Here is a 23,664-nt window from a genome sequence, read left to right on the forward strand (position 1 = left end):
CTTAAAAAGATTAGACTTACCTGCCTGGACCTCTGCAGACCCACCACCTCCTGACAGTGTAGCCGTCACTGCGCCCCCACTTAGGCCTCCGACCAAAATTGCAGATCGGGGCAGATTCCATCTTCGGACCCGATCTGCATATTTAAAGAAAGAGCCCGCTGCCTTACTGCGGGTGTCCCGCTTGCCTGCTCAACAGAGCATGGTGGTGTGGGGAAAGGGCAGGCAGGCAGTGGGATCCGAGGGGGCAGGTGACTGCCCTCATTTAACTGCGCCCTCGCCCGGTGTTGGTCAGATGGGGTTTTAAAATTGGGGCTGATGCGTGGGAGTTTAAATAAGCTCCTTCGGTGTTTTTTTTTCACGTTGGTGTGTAGCTGTTTTCGAGGCACATCAACACAGGATTGCCAATATAATTTGAGTGGTCAGAAAGAATCTGATTCCTGAGTGTACTAATTCCTAGAGGTAGGAGATTATCTCATATCGCATGACCTTTTCACTGGCTATATGATCACTCCAGGCCAGTATGAAATCACGTTTTGAATGTGTCCCAGTGATGCCTCTATGTTTCTGGGGATTTTATTGACTTAGTTTGGAACCATTTTAGTATTTGGAGAGAGAGCCTGCCATCTCCATATTGAGTCGGATTTGTTGCTGTGTTTTGATGGTTCCTTGGCATTATGATTCAACCTAGCCCAAGAGAAAAGTGCATGAAATGGAGCTGCCTGCTCAACTTGTTTGTTCAGAAAGTCTTAAAGACGGGAGCAGAAATTGTAAATTATTCACTGTGAGCACAGAATTGCTGCTGGCATTAATTTTAACCCATCACAAGCAGCAACACGCTCTCTGTGTTTACAGATTTTTAAAAACATTTAAAAAACATTTAACATATTAGAAAAGATCTAGAACACTTGCGCACCAAAGAATGGTGACAAATACCATTCATTGTATGACTAAGAAGTTGCCAACCATTGAAGCCGAATTTGAGCTGTAGGGTTGTTGCCCCTTTAATTGCACGTGTGACGTGCCTGAAACTGGAGAATCTGTGTTTATTGTAGTCTTTGCCCAGTAGAGTTGAGAGGGGAACAGCGGTTGTCATGGTAACAAGACTGTTCTGAGGCAGCTGGTGATTAGTTCAATGGAAAGAAGTCAAGGAAGGTCAAGGGAGGGAGGTGTGGGAATAGGGAGGCAGGAGTTTAGCAGAGACGTCAGAGCCAGCAAGTTGGGACCCAGTAAAGAAAGGGAGTGAACGAGAAGCAGGATGATAAAGACAGTTCAAAAAAGACCTGAAACAAAGCAGACGGGAGAGAAAAACATTTCTATTACTGGCCGCGACGATGGATTGTGTCACTGAAGATCCTCAGGTGTGAGGAAGCTGAAGGCAGACGAAGTGGATTCCTCCTCCTCCTTCCCCACCCCCTCCCAAGTGAAGTTTTTCAAAAGGAAATACAGACAAATGCTGCCTAATTGGGTTATTTGCTACAAGAATGAGGCCGCAATCAAGAGAGATTCACCAGCAACCAGAGTCGGTGAGGTAGGAAATTTCACAAAATTAGTGATCTTCTATCTCTCTCTTCCTCCCCTGTTTGGATTATAATCCGTCCCTGACAAAAGGCAGAACTGATTTTCAAAGAAAGTCTGTACTCAATAGCGCTGGGGGTAGGGAGAAAAATATCATGTGAATGTTGCACTGAGACCCTGTGCTTCAGGGCAAACATACTTTCATCCAGATTCCAGTTAATATTCTGTGTCGATTCTATGTTTATGAATGTGTTATTTTTAATCTGCTGAATTTTTCATTAACTGGCTAAGTATTTATGGATGACCTATCCGTAACCCAGGCTTCCTGTAGGATACGTGTCTGTTATCTGTAGAGCTGCTCTATAAAGTTAACCCCCTGCTCACCAGAATGGCGGCTTTGTTGAGTTCGTACACTGCTCTCTGGGAAGTTGCTGTCGCTTGCTTTGTTAAATAACTTAGTTCCTCTCCATTTTCTAAATTATTTTCTCTCCCTCCCTTAGGTTTCCTTCCCCAATGTCTGCTGTGCCTCTGAGACATTTGGCTGGCGAACTGCTCCCAGACCACTTTCAATGCAGTTCTATTGGTAGCTATGAAGGGCTGCACAAAAGTGGCCTTATGTGGCGAGCAATTTGGTTTCCTCCTCCATCTCTGCCTCCACTAGCCACACAGTGGGGAATAGCACAGAGCCCCCGCAACTGAAAACGAAAACCTGGCTGCACATGATAAATAGTGAGGAAGTCTCAGGCATAAGCCCCGCACCAAAGTAGTTCTGTGCTGCGTTTATTTGAGTTACATAGTCAGGGTTACTGCATGTTACTTTTTGTGTCCTCTTGATGCAGCAGCCAGCAGACCCACCGCTTTAAAGATTAGACGCAACACAAGAAAACCTGCCAGTCAGTCAGTATTAAGACAAACACCTGTCATTAGAATGGTGGAAATATATAAACTCCGCACGGGTCCCACAATTAAAAGACTTTCCCAGTTAGGCATTTTGGGCTCCAGCTCTGGAAGAAGCAAGCCAAAAGGCACAAAATGTTTGCATTCTTTAATTGGATTACTAAACTGATTATTCTCAATACAGGGCACTGTTGCAGTTCGAAAGTTAGAGTTGTGCCATCCTAGTTGAAATTGGATTTTAATTATGTGCAGGCTGGTAGCACAGTGTGTTGGGGGGCAGGTGTTTATCTGCAGGGACAAGGACTATATTGAATGACAAGAAACCAATTATTGCACTAGGTAGCTGGAGTGGCATTGGCAGAAGAGCGCGGGCAGGAGTTGACTTGGCTGACTGCGGTCCTTTGATTTCACACACTATCCTATCATTGGCTTGAACTCTAGACTTGACTATTCCAATGCACACCTGGCTGGCCTCTCACATTTTACCCTACTTAACTAGAGATGATCCAAAACTCAGCTGCCCATGCCCTAACTCGCACCAAGTCCCGCTCACCCATCACCCCTGCGCTCGCTGACCTACATTGGCTTCTGGATAAGCAATGCCTCGATTTTCAAAATTCTGAACCTTTCAAATCCCTCCATGGCCTTGCCCCTCCCTCTCTCTGTAATCTCCTCCAGCCCCACAACCACCCCCCCCCACCCCCCCCGAGATGTCTGTGCTCCAATGAGATAGATGTCTACTAACCAATGGTGTCAAGTATGGACCCCCAAAAAATCAATGAGATTAGTATCGAACAGCAGATAATGATTTTCATCTAGATGGGTGCTTGAAGTTAGTTAATGGGCTCAATTTCCTCCAGTGATTTGCGTCATTTTTTTGGCGCGCGCCGCTTTTTTTGGCTTAAATTTTAAAAATCTGAGTTTCTGCAAAGATTGTGTGCCAGCATAACTCAGTTACTTACGATTTTTTTTAGGTTAGTTTTTTTTGCGTAACCTGGTGTCTGCACCAGTTTTTCACAATTATGAAGTTTAGCCAACTTGCTAGGACGGCGTATGTGACCACTCCCAAAAAACCTTCTGGGCACTTAAGAAAAACCAGCGCCTATCAAAAAATCTGTGCAGAAAGACGCCATTGTTTTTAGGCGAAGTTTTGGAGAAAGTCAAGAAGACATAAATATGCATCAAGCTTAAATTTTTCCAACTGAAAATGCAGAAAATGGAAGTTTCATGCAATTCTTTAAGTTTGGATTTTTTTAAAAGTGCCACGCCACCACCGAATGACTCCAAACCAGGTTCGAGGGTCGGAGCATCGGCCAGCAGAATCAGTCCCTCACCCGAGCTTGGGGCTCGGCATGAAAAGAAGCCCAGGGACATGGGTGGGGGGGTGTTTCCCGATCTAAGCAAGCTTATTGCGCATGCTCAGACCTGAGTGTGGTCCGAACTAGGGCGTTGACCTTTGGGTGAGAGAGACAACAAAGAAGCTTATCGTGCCTGTCGTTTTGAGCTTCTTGGAAGGGTACAATTTAAGCATGGGGGTAATACTGATAATGCCATACCTCATGCAAGCCTTCTGCATGATGGTGCTGCGGAGGAGACAATTGATTTGACGTCATCGCGTGAGGAACCTCAAAACACATAGGATGATTGGCAGGTGGCCTTACTCACGTCGGGTACATAGAGAGGCATTTGTATCTGTACCTGAGTGATGCAGACTATGTGAGAAGGCTACGTTTCTGCAAATAAGTTGTAACTGAGACCTATGAGTTAATAAAAGCAGACCTGCAACCTAGAAGCGTCAGGAGGACTGCTTTGTCAGTTGAAGTGAAGATTACAGCTGCACTTTTATTCTATGCATCTGGATCGTTCCAGGCCACAACTGGGGTGTGTGCTCCATTTCTCAACATGCAACACATATCTGCATTCGGCAGATGACTGCTGCACTATATGCCCGGCGAAATGACTACATAAAGTTCCCCATGACCGCCCAGGCAATGTGTGAAAGGGCTGTGGGCTTCTCCAGGATTGCTGGCTTCCCAAAGGTACAGGGCTGCATTGATTGTACCCACATCGCCTTGCGAGCACCTTTGGAGAATTCCAAGATGTTCAGAAGCAGAAAAGACTTCCACTCTGTGAATGTGCAGCTCGTGTGACAACATGCATCGCATCATGTCAGTTGATGCAAGATATCCTGGGAGCACAAGATGCGTTTATCCTATGCGAGAGCATTATATCTGCCATGTTTCAGCAGCAGCCAGAAGGGCAGAGCTGGCTATTGGAAGACAAAGGGTACGGTCTTGCCACCTGGCTCATGACGCTCCTACGTGTAACCCAGCTGGAAGCTGACCGGGAATACAACATGTCGCACATTGTGATGCACAGCATAATAGAGAGAACCATTGGCATCTTGAAACAGCGTTTTCAATGCTGGGCCATTCCGGAGGCTACTTGCAATACTCCCCTGAGATTGTCGGTCAGTTCAGTGTTGTGTGCTGCATGCTGCAGAACTTAGCCATCATGAGGCAGCAGCAGCTGCTAGTAGAAGACGACCCACCTGAGGTGAGAGAGGCTGATGATGAGGTGGAAGATGCAGATGACGAGGAGGAGGAGGAAGAGGACGAGGAAGCCATGCAACTACCTGAACCCGGAGCACGATGGCGGAGGAGGGAGAGCCGTCGTGCCCCTTTAACGATTGCTTGAGCCTTGCACCAGCAGCTCATCCATGAATGCTTTGCTGCCTGAAGGCTCAGCAGCAACTATTCCACATGGACCATGTTTACTGTTTGGACTTGTTCCGTAATGTTGTGTTGTGTTACTGGAACAAATAATGGAAACGATTCTTGTTTACTTCAAAAAGTTGTGTTAATAGTGGAACAAATAATGGAAATGATTCAGTTATAATTTAAAATATATTTTATTCAAAAGTTGAACAAACATTTGTTTGTTCTTACAAGAATATTTTTATTAAAGTTATCAAATTTAAAGTTTTCAGTTAAGATCACTTGCAAACTTTTAAACTTGTAAATTTACATAACTTACGAAAAACTTTTAATTTGAGTAGTTACAACGATAATAACAACAACAGCAGCAAAGAAAGGCTGCACCCATCTCCCCTCCTTATTCAAAGACCGCCCTCTGCGCTTGGTCTTGTTGACTCCACCCCTGCCTGCAGGCGGTGGCGCAGTGTTTCTTGGGTTGGTACCAAGCTTATTCTTTCAAACATCTCGGGTAATGTGCACTTCTTGATTGGGGGGAGGGGGGTAATATGAAAGTCCCGGCTTGGGCCTCCTTAGAGGCTGGTCTGGGGATTGGAGTGGGAGTGGCAGGTGATTCTGTTAATGGGCGCCGGGTCTGGGCATGTTCCTTTTATTGCAGTAGCTAACTCCAACATTCCCTCCCTCATGTGCCCTGACAGTGTATCAACTACCTGCGACATTCCCTCCCTCGTGTGCCCTGACAGTGTATCAACTACCTGCAACATTCCCTCCCTCATGTGCATCAACATTGTATCCGCTGCCTGAGACATTCCCTCCCTCATGTTCCTGGACAGTGTTCCCATTTCTCATGCGAGTGTTGTTACTTTTCCCGACAGTCCCGATACCTCATCACCCAACCCACTGATGGTGTCCAGGAGTGATCGCGTAAGGTCAATGCTCTCCGCACTCATTGCCATCATCTGAACTACATCTGTTAGATCCTGCACCTCAGGAGTGCGTTGTTGAGCTCTCCTTCCCGTCCTCACCCTGGGTGTGCCTCCCTGCATCCCACTGGGACCCGCAGCCTCGGACGGTGGGGCTCTGGGTGTGCCTCGCTGCATACCATTAAAATCCCCAGCCTCGGACTGTGGGAATCCATGGAATGTCCCAGCAACACCTTACCACTCAGGAAAGGGGCTGTCACCTCAATGGGCGGCACCTGCACCTTCTCCAAAGTGAGTATAATAGTGGGGGCTTCATCCATCACCTCCCCCTCACCTCAATGCTTTTGGTCTGAAAGGTGGGATTGGAAGATGTTCTCCTTCAGGCCCGTCCACATCTGAATCATCTTCTGCATCGTCAGGGTTGGCCTCAAGTACTGCAAAATATAACAGAACAGACAAATGGTTAGCAGCAGAGGAGGGGGCAGGGTGGGTGGCATGGTAGGCTCTCACAGCGCAGGCAGCAGGCTCATTTGAAGGACCACGATGAATGATAGCACATTGCATCAACTGAAGCGTAGCTGACGGAGACATCCTCATGAACTGAAGCGTGGCTAGCCCGCACAGTACTTAACAGTTAGGAAAACCAGACACTGGAATTTGCAGGACTTGCCCTCTCCCTTGAGTGTGGGCCCAGATTGTGCAGTGGTGGTTGCTTTTCTCCAGGCAGGACCCATCAAAGCAGTGACCCTCTCTTCCAAGGGTGTCAATGGTGCAGATTTGCCGGGCCTCCTCCTGTCGAGTTCTTTCCTGTTTGTTGTGTGCCACCTTCCTCTGCAAAGATGAAAATATAACTTTTTAGAGACTGTGTCTTTCTGCTGGGTGGGACATATATCGATGGTCACATTTACAATTGCAATTGCATTGAATAAATTAAAATATTAATACACTAACTACTTGACCAAGATCCTGCCACTTTTTGCACTTGTCTCCAGACCTCGGGGTGGTCACCATTGCACAGTAATCTTCAATTTGGTTCCAGCATTTCTTCATTTCTTTTGGTGAAACTTTTACATGACCTCTGCTGGTGTCCAGCTCGTGCCATTTTCTTCAATTGCAGTAACCAGTGCCTCTACTTCATCCTGTAAGAAATTCTTGGTCCTTGAGCCGCGTTGCATCTTGTATTGCAGCTGCGATTTTTCCAATGAGAATTAAAGTTCTCACACGCAGCTGGCTCTTGAAAAATGGTCGAACTGTACTCGGCACGTGCGTCCATAACAATCACGTCAAAAATGTCTTTTTTTTTGCGCATGCGCAGAAGGGGGGGGTGGGGGCAGGGCATCATTTTGGCGAAGACATTAGGCTCAACCCCCCCCCACCTTGAAGCTACAGGACAGGCTGTGTGGTGCCAATTTCAAAAAATAGAACGGGGAAATTTGCTACTTTTTTTTTGGAGTAGTTGGAGCCAAAAAAAACAGGCGTAACTCTGGCAACACGTCAAAACACGGCATTAGGGAAAATTGCACCCTATGTCTTGTGCATAGATTAATAGGACAGGATGCTATCTGCTATTTATTTAAGTGTATGAGAGTGTGTGTTTAAGTGTGTGAGAGTAAATGTGAGTATACAAGAAACCTGTTTTTTGTTTTGTGAGAAATCTCACCTCCACTGTTTTGGATAGCTTTTAAAGAGTGTGCCTCGCTAACAAAACCTCTTTTTGCTCACTAACGGGATGGTTTTAAAGAGAAAGTCTTGCTACATTTCAAGGAAGGAGTCTTTGCACTGAAGGTGCCTTTTAAAGAGAGAGTATGTTTCTCAGCATTGGTTTCATGGGTGGTGTCTTGTCATTGGAATATTCTTACAGGTGGTGCCTGAAAATTGGAACCTCCTTTTTAAAAGGGAGTTTTGAAATATAAAATTCAAAGCAGTGCAAAAGTTCTGATTCCATACAACATCTTTGTTTCTGTTGATTTTTAAAATTGTGTATTTAGGTATTGGTGACGTCATCAGGTAGGTAACTTTATTGAAAGAAGACACTGAGCCTTGTGATGGAACAAAACTAAGCTGATATTTGTCTAGTAAAATAACCCACAATTATGCAATTTGCACTGAAACTGTACCAATTCAGCTCCTTACACTGTCAGGCTCAGTAACTTCGTCAAAGCAGTTGTAATGATGATTTACTGTCCGATCAGCTGCCTGTGTTTCTCTTCATGGGGGAAGGTGAGAAATGCACAAAACTGTCTTGAGCGTTTCACTTGTCTTAGTTGGTAGCACATTTTACCTGCAAGTCAAAAGGTTGTAGGTTCAAATCCTACTCCAGGCCATTAGCATATAACCTGGGTGGACATTTCACTGAAGTGTTGGGGGAGTGCTGCATTGCTGAAGGTTCCATCCTTTGGTTGAGAGCTTAAACCGTGTCCCTGCTTGTTTATTTATTTAGGTGGATGTAAAAAATACCGTGGCATTATCTGAAGAAGAGTCCTTCAACCTACACCATCAAAATAAATTAATTGATTTATCTCATTTCTGTTTATGGGACATTATTGTACACAAGTTGCCTGTCATCTTTGCATGCATATTTGTCACTGTACTTCAAAAAGTTATTCATTGGTTGTGATATAAATGCTAATCTTTTCTTTCTGGTTAACATGTGATGGGTGGCTATCGAGCTATCATATCAATCACTTATTAATCAGTCTATGGTCTTTGCAATTGTCTCATCAAGGGGTCCTGCAAGCAAGAGTCTCACAGTTTGGCTGTATCCTAAAAGTATGTGATTGGCTCATCTTGTACCTGAGAGGCCTCCCTGTTACATGTATAGACCTGACGATTAACAGGTATTTCACATTGGGCCGACTTTGATTAATTGCATATGATAGATGTCTATCTTATACGAATTTGGATCAAAGAGGGCAGAAAGATATAACTGGGAGTGGGGCTATTCCCTTCTCATTGTATGGGCTGGAAGCTATTGAAAGACTGTGAAGTTCTTTTTTCACATAAAAACTTTTCATCTGGGACACATGGTTACAAGAGATACTGTGAGTTAAACAAAATTTTACAATTTAGCTAAACATGTTGCTTTTTTAATCTTCCTTTTGTGCATTTTACTTCTTAATACACTTGTAGTTTTTAGCCTGCCATCCCAGGTCTGTGAGCGTAGTTTGAGTGATCTGGAGTGTAAGGCGCGATCCTTTGCTATTTCCAGTGTATGCCTCAACAGTAAAAAGGGGTCTTTGTTCGCCCAGTGGTGGACTATTCCAGTACGTTGTGCAAAAAGTTGCGTTTTGGTTCACAGGGACTGAAGGCTTTGGGTTGGATATGAGCAAAAAGTTCTGGGAAGCTGCCTGCGTCATAACAGGCACTCCTAGGAGTAAACTTCGACATCTATGCATCCGACCAACCCAGCCAACCTTTTCATGTCTTGTCTCGTCTTGTCTTGTATTGTGTCATCAAAGTTAATTCAGTGCATCAACATGACTGTATGTTAATGCCAGATAGTGTCATGTTGATGCTTGGGTCTGATATGCTAATCGCTGATCAGAAAAAAGTAAAAAATATGATTTTGCTGCCATTGTATTTGCAAACTATATAATGTCTTTCATATCACTGGAAAAATATAAAAGTAATAGAGATGTGGATCTATGTAATAGCTCATTTTCATCTCGTACTCTTTGGCTCAGATGAATGCACAGGATGGGGAAATATGTCACTGTGGCGAAGGACTGGGACAGAGGCAGTCCATTGCAGTGTCATTTAGGATTAATACCATGCTTAACCTCGCAACATAGGAATGAGTATCAAGGTGAACTCGCTGATGAGTGAAGAAATGTTGTGGCTGGAAGAGGCTTTACTAAATGCATACTGCAGATCACAGGCTTGGCACAATCAGGAACTCCATATGAAGCTGTGAGTGAGTGACACACTCAAACCCTGCTGAAATCTCACACTTAATAGACAGGGGTGGGGTCCTCTATTCAACTGCATTCCTCAGCCAGATTTTCCTCTGCTCTCTTGCAGTGATATTTTGATTCACTACTTGTTGAAGGAAGGCAGTTTATTGAGTGACCTTTGTCTTCGTTGCAGCTTTTCACATCTGCCAGAGCACTGCTTCAGTAAAAAGTTAGAAAGATGGCTTGAATTCCCATCACTTAAATGAGGTTGTTTTTGCCAGGGTAACATATGTGGCTTTCTTACAACAAGATCAGTTGTATCATGGTGCCATCTTGTTCCTAAGGGCATTCAACCCCAACAATTAATTTTTGCTTAGAAACCAGCATGTGTGTAGGTTTTGCTGCAGTCCAGTAGTATTTGTTGCTATGTGGATCCCACCAGCTGTAGAAAGCAGCATTAGTTATTTTTTTCAGCGAGGGGGTAAACTATTCATAAGAACATAAGAAATAGGAGCAGGAGAAGGCCATATGGCCCCTCTAGCCTGCTCCACCATTTAATACGATCATGGCTGATCCAATCATGGACTCAGGTCCACTTCCCTGCCCACTCCCCATAACTCCTTATTCCCAATTCGGTTAAGAAACTGTCTATCTCTGTCTTAAATTTATTCAATGTCCCAGCTTCCACAGCTCTCTGAGGCAGCGAATTCCACAGATTTACAACCCTCAGAGAAGAAATTCCTCCTCATGTCCGTTTTAAATGGGCAGCCCCTTATTCTAAGATTATGCCCTCTAGTTCTAGTCTCCCCCATCAGTGGAAACATCCTCTCTGCATCCACCTTGTCAAACCCCCTCATAATCTTATACGTTTCGATTAGATCACCTCTCATTCTTCTGAATTCCAATGAGTAGAGATCCAACCTACTCAACCTTTTCTCATAAGTCAACCCCCTCATCTCTGGAATCAACCTTCTGAACCTTCTCTGAACTGCCTCCAAAGCAAGTATCCTTTCGTAAATATGGAGACCAAAACTGCACGCAGTATTCCAGGTGTGGCCTCACCGATACCCTGTATAACTGTAGCAAGACTTCCCTGTTTTTATACTCCATCCCCTTTTGCAATAAAGGCAAGGATTCCATTGGCCTTCCTGATCACTTGCTGTACCTGCATACTAACCTTTTGTGTTTCATGCACAAGTACCCTCAGGTCCTGCTGTACTGCAGCACTTTGCAATTTTTTTCCATTTAAATAATAACTTGCTCTTTAATTTTTTTTTCTGCCAAAGTGCATGACCTCACACTTTTCAACATTATATCTGCCAAATTTTTGCTCACTCACTTAGCCTGTTTATGTCCTTTTGCAGATTTTCTGTGTCCTCCTCACACATTGCTTTTCCTCCCATCTTTGTATCGTCAGCAAACTTGGCTAGGTTACACTCGGTCCCTTCTTCCAAGTCGTTAATATAGATTGTAAATAGTTGGGGTCCCAGCACTGATCCCTGCGGCATCTCACTAGTTACTGATTGCCAACCCAAAGAATGAACTATTTATCCCGACTATCTGTTTTCTGTTCATTAGCCAATCTTCGATCCATGCTAATATATTGCCCCCAATCCTGTGAACTTTTATCTTGTGCAGTAACCTTTTATGTGGCACCTTGTCAAATGCCTTCTGGAAGTCCGAATACAACACATCCACTGGTTCCCCTTTATTCACCCTGTTCGTTACATCCTCAAAGAATTCCAGCAAATTTGTCAAACATGACTTCCCCTTCATAAATCCATGCTGACTCTGCCTGACCGAATTATACATTTCCAAATGTCCTGCTACTGCTTTTTTTAATAATGGACTCCAACATTTGCCCAACCACAGATGTTAGGCTAACTGATCTATAGATTCCTCTTTTTTTTAAAAATAGGGACATTACATTTGCAGTTTTCCAATCTGCTGGGACCTCCCCAGAATCCAGGGAATTTTGGTAAATTACAACCAATGCATCCACTATCCCTGCCGCTAATTCTCTTCAGACCCTAGGATGCAAGCCATCAGGTCCAGGGGATTTATCTAACTTTAGTCCCATTATCTTACTGAGTACCATTGTGATTGTGTTAAGTTCCTCCCGTCCCTATAGCCCCTTGATTATCCACTGTTAGGATATTGTTAGCGTCCTCTACCATAAAGACTGATACAAAATATTTGTTCAGAGTTTCTGCCATCTCCATGCTCCCCATTACTAATTCCCCGGTCTCGTCTTCTAAGGGACCAACATTTACTTTAGCCACTCTTTTCTTTTTTGCATACCTTTGGAAACTCTTGCTATCTGTTTTTATATTTTGTGTTAGTTTACTTTCATTGTCTATCTTCCCTCTTAATCATTTTTTTAGTCATTCTTTGCTGGCTTTCCTATTCATTTTGCTGACTGGGTACATACCCAAACACTGCTCCAGATAGTGATTTCCCTCAGCTATTCAAGTGGTTTCCAGGCAAAGCCGAGAAGGTAATTTTTGCTGTGCAGTCAAATGCCTGACTGACTAGGCAGTGCTGGTGCTGATGGTGTCTCTCTTAGGTCTCAGGAAAGAAATGAGGCAAAGTGGAGTCACGTTCAGAGAGAGATTAACTCACTGAATAAACATCAAGAATACAACCATTACACAGTAACCAATTGATTCTGCTGCTGGCTGTGTCACTTAGTGTAGGATATGGATGTAATATACTTGGTATGGGTAAGAAAGAAAAAGCTTGCATTTATATAGTGCCTTTCATGACCTCAGTACATCCCAAAGCACTTTACAGCCAATAAAGAAACACGGCAGCCAATTTGTGCACAACAAGCTCTCACAAACAGCAATGTGATAATGAACAGATAATCTGTTTTTAGGTGTTGTTGATGGATAAATATTGGCCAGGACACCAGGAAGAACATCCCTGCTCTTCATCAAAATAGTGCCGTGAGGATCTTTTACATCCATCTGAGAGGGCGGCAGGGGCCCGGATTGTTTTTGTGGGTCTCTGAGGTGAATTGCTGCTCCCCTGATCCCATAATTTCAAACCTGCCTTTGCTGCACTTCTTTCCTCTCTCGCCTGTGGAACTGATTGGAGAGTAGGCCATGGATTCTCCAATCAATTCTCTCCTAAAATGGCAATTGGGATCCTAGTACATCATAGCACCCCAATTTGCATATTAAAAGAGGCCAACCACCTGAAAGAGACAGGCACTTTGGTCTCCCAGGGGTAGGCTCCTTTCAAAAATGGTGGTGGACCAATCGTTGGGGTTAATGGGGCAGTAAGGCTACCGACAATAACAACAACTTGCATTTATATAGAATCTTTAACATAGCAAAATGTCTCAAGGCGATTCACGAGCGTTATCAAACAAAATTTGACATCGAGCCACATAAGGAGATAGTACAATAGGTAACTCAAAATTTGGTCAAAGAGGTAGGTTTTAAGGAATGTCTTAAAGGAGGAGTGAGGTGCTTGGGGAGGGAATTCCAGAGCCTATGGCCCAGGCAGCTGAAGGCATGGGCACCAATGGTGAAGCAATTAAAATCAAGGATGCACAAGCAGCCAGAATTGGAGTAGTGCTGAAATCTCTGATGGTTGTCGGGCTAAAGGAGGTTACAGAGATGGGGAGTGACAAGATCATAGAAGGATTTGAAAACAAGGATGAGAATTTTAAAATCGAGCCTTTGCCAAACCGTGAGCCAATGTAGGTCAGTGAGCACAGGGGTGATGGGTGAAAAGGACTTGACGCAAGTTAGAATACAGGAAGTAGAGTTTTGGATGAGCTCAAGTTTATGGAGGGTGCAAGGTGGGAGGCTAGCCAAGGAGCATTGGAATAATCAAATCTAGAGGTATATGTGTACATGTGGAACCTGACATTGTATTTTCAAATGATATTGCCGAGGAGCAGCGAGAAATAGAAGGGGATCAAGGATAGATGCTTGGGAGACGCCAGAGGTAATGGCGCAGGAACAGGAAGCGAAGCCATTGCAGGTGATTCTCTGGCTACAACTGGATAGATAAAAATGGAACCAGGCAAGAGTTGACCTAATTTTTAGGCCCTTATCATCCTGCTAATGCCAATTTTTTTTCCCCCCGAGTTAAGTTCAGCCTCATTGACCTTTTTGACATACAGAACTTTGACGCTGCTATGAACTGACTCTACAGCCAAAGACCAGCTTGGGCAGGCATTAAACAGTACATTCAAAGTGGTTCTGAGGTTACTCAGTTGCAGTGAAGTTACAATGTACAATTCTTGTGATCGCAATACAGTTCTCTTAATTGGAATACGGTTTTCAAATACCACTGGTGTGATAAACTTCACAGTTATTACAGGAGTGTGGACAGAAATAGATTGGACTATTTGGCAGGAAGTCCCTTTCTCATACAGCAGCAGCTTAAATTTATATGGCAACTCTTGCGTAACATAACATCCCATGACACTTTACAGGGGTAACGAGGCACCAAACAAGTCGGGGAGAAGTTGAGGTGGGTGACTGGAAGTACTGTCGGAGAGAGAGGTTTTTGAAAATAGATAGAATGGTAGTGAGGGTAGGAAGATAAGAGAGCTCCAGAGTGCAAGGGCATGGTGACTGAAGTCACTTACACATAGAAAAATAGGTGCAGGAGTAGGCCATTCAGCCCTTTGAGCCTGCACCGCCATTCAGTAAGATCATGGCTGATCATTCCCTCAGTACACCAATGGTAGAGGGGAGAGGGATGGAAAGGAGTGAGCAGTAGACCTTTCATGACCATACTGTGGTATCTACTGGCACAGATGAGAAAACCAGTTGGAATTGTGGTATCGCTATTTTAGTCATTCTTTCTATCCTGCTACATTTGCTTTATGGGCCACCTTTGTGCACTACCAACTGCAAAGTATAAATTCACACTGCCAGGATTCTGGAGGTGATCCATCACCTTCCAGAGGTAGCTCAGCATCAACTTTGGAGCTGCAGAGTCAGATGCTCTGTCTGGGAAGGTCATTCCCAGGTCTCATGGCATTGCTCCAACTTTCCATCGGCGTGGTACCGCCAATATATTCTTATGATCGCAGTGGCCCGCCCTGAGTATGTTGATGACTGTACCTCGACAAGTTGGGACAGGATCTACAGTGGATTCATGGTTGGCCGAGATTTCTGCTCTGCCACACTTTCGCTGATGGACTGCATCTCTCGAATTACAGACAAGGTGTGATTTTATTTTTAGGACTGGGGTGTTGGGGGAGTGAATCCTTCTACTGTACTAGATAGGATGTGGGCAACAGAGTTTTGGAAAAGGTGTGGTTTATGAAGGATTAAACTCTGGAGGTCAGCAAAGAGAGTCTTGGGGCAGTCGAACCTGGGTATTGAATGCATGGGTATGGGAGTGAAGTCAGGGAGAGTAAGCACTGATATCGAAATAATTTGTTTTAAACTGGATCTCGTTCCTGTACGCTGAGGCACTGCTAAGCCTGGGCCTATGTAATGGAGGTTATTTAGCAACACTTTACCCATAAATGAAAAATTGACCAATCTTGCTTAAAGCTGAATAAGGCTGTGGTCACACTCCCAGCTTTTCCTCTGTTTATGGCAGTGTAGGGGAGAAAATTCCCTTTTCTCCTTCCATTGCCCACCAACGACCCTCCCTGCCCCCTTGCACAATCTCTTCTCTCTCTCCTAAATGTAGAACATTCAACCAATAGTAAAATGAGATGATGCATCAAGAACTGTTAAAACCATGGAGCCCCACGTCCAAATAGTGCAATGCAACCCCAGGACTGGATCTGGCAGAACGTCAAGCACCTATTCTGAATGCTCCAATGCAGTACTGTCGGTGAATCGTGCCGTTGTACCAACCTGTCTGTTTGAGGCTGGTAATGTCCCCGACAGGACAGGTAATAGAAACATAAAAAATAGGTGCAGGAGTAGGCCATTTGGCCCTTCGAGCCTGCACCGCCATTCAATGATTTCATAGCTGAACTTCAGTACCCCATTCCTGCTTTCTCGCCATATCCTTGATTCCCCCTAGTAGTAAGGACTACATCTAACTCCTTTTTGAATATATTTAGTGAATTAGCCTCAACAACTTTCTGTGGTAGAGAATTCCACAGGTTCACCACTCTCTGGGTGAAGAAGTTTCTCCTCATCTCGGTCCTAAATGATTTACCCCTTATCCTTAGACTGTGACCCCTGGTTCTGGACTTCCCCAACATTGGGAACATTCTTCCTGCATCTAACCTGTCTAAACCCGTCAGAATTTTAAACGTTTCTATGAGATCCCCTCTCATTCTTCTGAACTCCAGTGAATACAAGCCCAGTTGACCCAGTCTTTCTTGATATGTCAGTCCCGCCATCCCGGGAATCAGTCTGGTGAACCTTCGCTGCACTCCCTCAATAGCAAGAATGTCCTTCCTCAAGTTAGGAGACCAAAACTGTACACAATACTCCAGGTGTGGCCTCACCAAGGTCCTGTACAATTGTAGTAATTCCTCCCTGCTCCTGTACTCCAATCCCCTCGCTATGAAGGCCAACATGCCATTTGCTTTCTTAACCGCCTGCTGTACCTGCATGCCAACCTTCAATGACTGATGTACCATGACACCCAGGTCTCGTTGCACCTCCCCTTTTCCTAATCTGTCACCATTCAGATAATAGTCTGTGTCTCTGTGTTTTTACCACCAAAGTGGATAACCTCACATTTATCCACATTATACTTCATCTGCCATGCATTTGCCCACTCACCTAACCTATCCAAGTCACTCTGCAGCCTCATAGCATCCTCCTCGCAGCTCAAACTGCCACCCAATTTAGTGTCATCTGCAAATTTGGAGATACTACATATAATCCCCTCGTCTAAATCATTAATGTACAATGTAAACAGCTGGGGCCCCAGCACAGAACCTTGCGGTACCCCACTAGTCACTGCCTGCCATTCTGAAAAGTACCCATTTGCTCCTACTCTTTGCTTCCTGTCTGCCAACCAGTTCTCAATCCACGTCAGCATACTACATCCAATCCCATGTGCTTTAACTTTGCACATTAATCTCTTGTGTGGGACCTTGTCGAAAGCCTTCTGAAAGTCCAAATACACCACGTCAACTGGTTCTCCCTTGTCCACTCTACTGGAAACATCCTCAAAAAATTCCAGAAGATTTGTCAAGCATGATTTCCCTTTCACAAATCCATGTTGGCTTGGACCTATCATGTCACCTCTTTCCAAATGCACTGCTGTGACATCCTTAATAATTGATTCCATCATTTTACGCACTACCAATGTCAGGCTGACTGGTCTATAATTCCCTGTTTGCTCCCTCCTTTTTTAAAAAGTGGGGTTACATTGGCTACCCTCCACTCCATAGGAACTGATCCAGAGTCTATGGAAAATGACTGTCAATGCATCTGCTATTTCCAAGGCCACCTCCTTAAGTACTCTGGGATGCAGACCATCAGGCCCTGGGGATTTATCGGCCTTCAATCCCATCAATTTCCCCAACACAATTTCCCGACTAATAAGGATTTCCCTCAGTTCCTCCTTCTTACTAGATCCGCTGACCCCTTTTATATCCGGACGGTTGTTTGTGTCCTCCTTAGTGAATACCGAACCAAAGTACTTGTTCAATTGGTCTGCCATTTCTTTGTTCCCCGTTATGACTTCCCCTGATTCTGACTGCAGGGGACCTACGTTTGTCTTTACTAACCTTTTTCTCTTTACATATCTATAGAAACTTTTGCAGTCCATTTTAATGTTCCCTGCAAGCTTCCTCTCGTACCCTATTTTCTCTGCCCTAATCAAACCCTTTGTCCTCCTCTGCTGAGTTCTAAATTTCTCCCAGTCCCCGGGTTTGTTGCTATTTCTGGCCAATTTGTATGCCACTTCCTTGGTTTTAATACTATCCCTGATTTCCCTTGATAGCCACGGTTGAGCCACCTTCCCTTTTTTTATTTTTACGCCAGACAGGGATGTACAATTGTTGTAGTTCATCCATGCGGTCTCTAAATGTCTGCCATTGCCCATCCACTGTCAACCCCTTAAGTATCATTCGGCAATCTATCCTAGCCAATTCACGCCTCATACCTTCAAAGTTACCCTTCTTTAAGTTCTGGACCATGGACTCTGAATTAACTGTTTCCTTCTCCATCCTAATGTAGAATTCCACCATATTATGGTCACTCTTCCCCAAGGGGCCTTGCACAACAAGATTGCTAATTAATCCTCTCTCATTACACAACACCCAGTCTAAGATGGCCTCCACCCTAGTTGGTTCCTTGACATATTGGTTGAGAAAACCATCCCTTATGCACTCCAGGAAATCCTCCTGCACCGTATTGTTTCCAGTTTGGTTAGCCCAATCTATATGTATGATAACTGCTGCACCTTTATTGCATGAACCCCTAATTTCCTGTTTGATGCCCTCCCCAATATCACTACTACTGTTTGGAGGTCTGTACACAACTCCTACTAGCGTTTTCTGCCCTTTGGTATTCCGTAACTCCACCCATATCGATTCCACATCATCCAAGCTAATGTTGTTCCTTACAATTGCAATAATTTCCTCTTTAACAAGCATCGCCACCCCGCCTCCTTTTCCTTTCTGTCTATTCTTCCTAAATGTTGAATATCCTTGGATGTTGAGTTCCCAGCCTTGGTCACCCTGGAGCCATGTCTCTGTGATGCCAACCACATCGTATCCGTTAACTGCTATCTGCACAGTTAATTCGTTCACCTTATTCTGAATACTCCTCGCATTGAGGCACAGAGCCTTCAGGCTTGCCTTTTTAACACACATTGACCCTTTAGAATTTTGCTGTAAAGTGGCCCTTTTTGTTTTTTTGCCTTGGGTTTCTCTGCCCTCCACTTTTACTCATCTCCTTTCTGTCTTTTGCTTCTGTCTCCATTTTGTTTCCCTCTGTCTCCCTGCATTGGTTCCCATCCCCCTGCCATATTAGTTTAACTTCTCCCCAACACCACTAGCAAACACTCCCCCTAGGACATTGGTTCCGGTCCTGCCTAGGTGCAGACTATCTGGTTTGTACTGGTCCTACCTCCCCCAGAACCGGTTCCAATGCCCCAGGAATTTGAATCCCTCCCTGCTGCACCACTGCTCAAGCCACGTATTCATCTGAGCTATCCTGCGATTCCTACTCTGACTAGTACGTGGCACTGGTAGCAATCCCGAGATTACTACTTTTGAGGTCCTACTTTTTAATTTAGCTCCTAGCTCCTTAAATTCGTCTTGTAGGACCTCATCCCGTTTTTTACCTATATCGTTGGCACCAATGTGCACCACGACAACTGGCTGTTCACCCTCCCTTTTCAGCATTGGTGACACCTGTCCTGTCGGGGACATTACCAGCCTCAAACAGACAGGCTGGTACAATGGCACGATTCACCAACAGTACTGCATTGGAGCATTCAGAATACTGATAACCACATTCTGGAGGGGGTATGGGAGATTATTTTACTGTATGTCTCTTTCATTTGTCTTCTGATAAGCACAGCGTGGATGAAAGTTCCCAACTACACTGATAGCAGGATGTGCTTGTTTGGCCAAGGGCCAGGTTTGCCGATACAGGTTTATTTCCTCCTACAGACCTGATCCTGACACAGCAAGTAATGGAATGCCATAAGCAGTTAGCTAGGGGCCTTCAAACCCTTTTTTCTTCCCATCTGACAATTAACTGGAATTAATCTTGTTCTGCAGGAGGGATTATAACAATTTGCTCACACTGGCACTCTCCATGTGCAGGCATCGAGTACAACGGTGCACGTGTCCTTGAATGGTCGTTCAGTAATACTAGTATCTGGTAGGAACAGAGGCAGCAATAGAGGATTCTGCAGATAAGAGGCCTCATTCCACTGCAGTATCTGCATTCAATCTGTGTGAGCAAAACAAAATGTAATTTGCTTGCCTGTCTCATTAGCTAGGGAATGCCACCCATTGCTTCCTGGGCAGTTTCCTTTCCAGTTCCCCATTCTGATCTCTCGACATCTTTCACTATTTAGGAATGTACGCATGTGAGTACCCCCAAGACTTTGCGCAGTGCCGTTCAGCTACACACCATTAGGAAGTGTATGAGGTTAATTCTGTCTTTTATCCCTTCCTCTTGATTTCTACTGGCAGCTGTATCCACATAGCACAGCTAAGGTTGGGAACTTCCTGTATTTTGGGTGCAGGGCTACATCCTGTCTGTGCAAGTCACAGCATGTGGACCCTAATGCATTACACTACCCTCTGTGCTCGGTAAAAAAGTTTTGATTGTTTTGACGACTTAATGTCAACTGCTAATGGCGGCTGAATCATTTCTGTACCCATACTTTGGCTCGTGACAGTGTAGCTCCTTTGGAAAAAATGTTTTGTTTAAAAGAAATATCATCTCCCTTTTGCAGGGATGTTGCCACTTAATAAAGGAAGCTTTCTGTGCACAACGTATGATTTATCTTAGCTGGACTGGGGAGGAGCAGTGGAATCACTTACAGACTGGTTTTAGTGAATTAGAAATGGATGATCCAGGGTTGAATGGAACAATGTCCAGCCTGACTTCGGGGAGTTCCTGGGATGGAGGTGCCAGTAGTGGGCTTGGACTCCTAGCCAGATGATATCAGGCTCCACTGTCTGAGAGCTGTTGCCATTCTTCATTTTGCACCTTGGCTGAACACCAATGCATGCATTGGCATAGTGTGAGAGTGCAAAGCCTTGGACAGACTATTTAAAGTTGCTCAGAGACCTCCAATTACAGGTTGGCTTTAATTCAGACACATAGACAGGGCACTTTCAATATAACAGGTTATAGAGATTAGGTTATAGGGGTTGGGGGGAGGAATAAAGGGATTCATACCTTTTAAACAAAAAATCAGTTATGTGTTAGCTTTTCATCTGTGCATTTCAATCATTCCCAGAGAGACACCCAATCGACCTTGCAAGCTCCCATGAAGATAAGAGAGTGCAACCTTTCCAGGGTGTGTTCTCTCACAAACATGCACAACCAGCTAGTTCCAAAGAAACACTGGTAGAGGGGTTAAACGGGCTGCTTAGTTGGCCACTATATGGAGCTTGACAACAGATTTATCTTGGAGAGTCAGAGGGCTACATATATATAATTCTAACAAAGGATCAACACCCAAAATATTAAGCAACAGTACATTGACATCACAGTCAAATCCTTGGGGGTTGTTTTTACTGTGCCCGCTTATATAAAGTTTTCCTATTAACTTGGCTTGCCTGTTTGGTGTGGCTTGGATGATGAAAGGCTCAAGGATGAGTTTCTCTACCTGGAAGGGGTGGAGACTGGCATTTCCTATTGATACTTTTGTGTTCAAGCTGATCTTTCCACTCCAAAGGAAAGATTCCATTTTCTGCTCCTGCTGACATTTCTTGCTGGAACTTTTTGGCTTGGTCTATCGATAAAAGACATTTCACCTGATGAGCGCCTGATCTCGCTCAGCCTGTTGGATGGTGACAGGAATGTGGGCAGTTAACAAGTGCAGGAAATGAATGGAAAAAACAACTTTAAACATCAGTGTCAAGTGCTGCTCTTTTTTTCTTCTGGTCAGAATGTGGCCACCAGTAACAGCAGAGCGAGGCAGTGCAGCGGTAAGTGGTGTGGAAACACTCCAAGTGTAAAGCTCTGGCTTTGATTTTCCAATTAATTTAAATCAGATTAGCCTGAGTCGCAGAACCATGATCCTGATTGGTTTTAGACTGAGACCCAGAAACCACAATAATTACATACTACAAGAGTTCAGACAGACCACACTTGGAGTTGCACGATCCCCCTAATCCTGTGCCAGAAATGTGTCAGTTTCTGGTCAGTCTCATAATTGATCTTGCCTTCTGTGGACTTGGAGCACCCACAAAATATGTATTCTAGCAATAAAATGAGACACTGTTCAATTCAGAAAACATGCTTCTGCATTCTAAGTAACTGTCAACTAAACAGGTACAACCACGTAATGCAGATTCTGAATATTCTCTTTAAGGCTGTCCCACTAAAAATTGTCGAAATTGGGTCAAAAAAATGTGAATATTGGGCCTCGCCCCTCATCATAGGCGGTCCCTCATATCGAGGATGACTTGCTTCCACGCCAAAAAGGGATGAGTTCACAGGTGTTTCAATGAAAGACCGAATATTCCAGGTCTTGAACTGTATGTTGAAGGGTGGAAGATGCCTGTGTGTGGATTTTTTTAACGTGGGTTGGCCGTTGCGCACCAGCCACCACACGGGCTTGACAGAGTTAGGTCTTGGTCCAGTGGCAAGGATTAACCAAGACGACTCGAGACCAGCTCTGCTGCACGGACCTAGTGCGCACACATATCGCAGTGTGGGCTGGCCTGAGCTACTCCTGGGCCCTCGCCTCTCCTGGGCCCCGATCACATCGCTCAACGCTCCTGCGCCCCAACCTCGCCAACTCTGCTGTACCTGCCCATGCTCCAATCATAGACCTGGATTATGGTGACATCCAATTCAGTCGCCTACTTCACAGCCGTCGCTCTCCAGTGAACCTTGAAGTGGTACGCTCCTTTGAAGGCTCGACCTGCTGATGGCCGGCGCCAGGTTGGGGCCGCCGGGCCGAATGCCGGGTCAGGCCGCAAGCTGCTCCTTTTGAAAGCCCCGACCTGGCTATCTCAGTACAGACCATCAGGATGGTGTTTATAACAGGGCAGGCTATCTCCGTAAAGACTGCGTTTTTTAAAATATTTACAGTTGTATTGTCATTCAGAAAAGGTGTTGCGAAGTATTCTGTCATATATCTGGTGTGAATGGAAATGGTAGAGCAGATTGTGGTGGATTACGAGGTCTGTATTTATTATGTAACCCAATATTTAATACCAGAATAAGTAATTTCTCAAACTGGGTTATAAATTACAAAGTGGAAAGTAAGTGGATACACTTGGTGTGTCACGGCTGCAACCATACAGTAGACTCCAAAGCACGGAATGGGAAAGCTTCAGAAAGGACTAACTTACAAATGAACTTCACAAGCCATTGACATCTCTGCACGATCAGAAACCGTTTCTATTTTTTGCAGGTGTTACGAATTCAGGTCTGCCATAGATACCTTCTCTGGTTTCTTTAAGCAGTCAGAATGTCTTAATTTTTAAGGGAGTTGACACACGCTGCTCTATGTCTATTTGCACTATGGCATAACCCAGGAATATGACAATAATGTCCCCTTGTGACTTGAACCAGATATTCAAGTCTTTCACATACTTTCTTCAACCTCTCTGAAAGTTGGACTGAGTAAACACTTGATGAAGCAAGGCCCAGTACGAATCCTTAAGCTGTTTTTATTCACAGAATGTGAACTTAGAGAAACTGTTATGATCAAATTCACTTAGTTTAATCGGTACAACTTATCTTCTTTGTAATGATACAAAAGAATACCCCACATCAATAGGACATCTTGGTTGACAAAACAAGATGTCTCTCATTGTTTTCCAGCATTGATAACCACTTTACCTCAACAAAGGCCCTCGCAGCTGTCCCTATAACAAATCTGACTGTATCACGGCCTTCCTGTTTCAAAAGCCTGTTTTCATGTTCCTTTGTCTCTTTTTATCTCCCTCATCATGAACAGACAGAGGTTAAAGGCTTTCCAATATATAGGGTATGAGGTACTCTTTGATTACATAGGCAAACTAACAAATTTCTTATTGTTTAGGCTCTGGGAAAGTAACTCTTATTTTCAAATCCTTTCTATAGAAATCTGGTCAAAAACCTGACTGGGTGTGAAATATCA

General features: G+C 44.4%; 1 protein-coding gene across 1 annotated transcript in view; it reads left to right on the forward strand.

The window, feature by feature from the left end:
* The first annotated feature begins 1,237 nt into the window (after positions 1-1,237).
* The window catches only part of LOC139280780 (DENN domain-containing protein 2A), a 100,317-nt gene continuing 77,890 nt past the window's right edge, over positions 1,238-23,664 (forward strand). The window contains exon 1 of the mRNA XM_070900470.1: positions 1,238-1,528. The gene's annotated coding sequence lies outside the window, so the exon portion shown is untranslated. The remainder of the gene's footprint in view (positions 1,529-23,664) is intronic.

The sequence above is a fragment of the Pristiophorus japonicus genome, chromosome 15, assembly GCF_044704955.1.
Source record: "Pristiophorus japonicus isolate sPriJap1 chromosome 15, sPriJap1.hap1, whole genome shotgun sequence".
Classification (NCBI taxonomy): Eukaryota; Metazoa; Chordata; class Chondrichthyes; family Pristiophoridae; genus Pristiophorus; species Pristiophorus japonicus.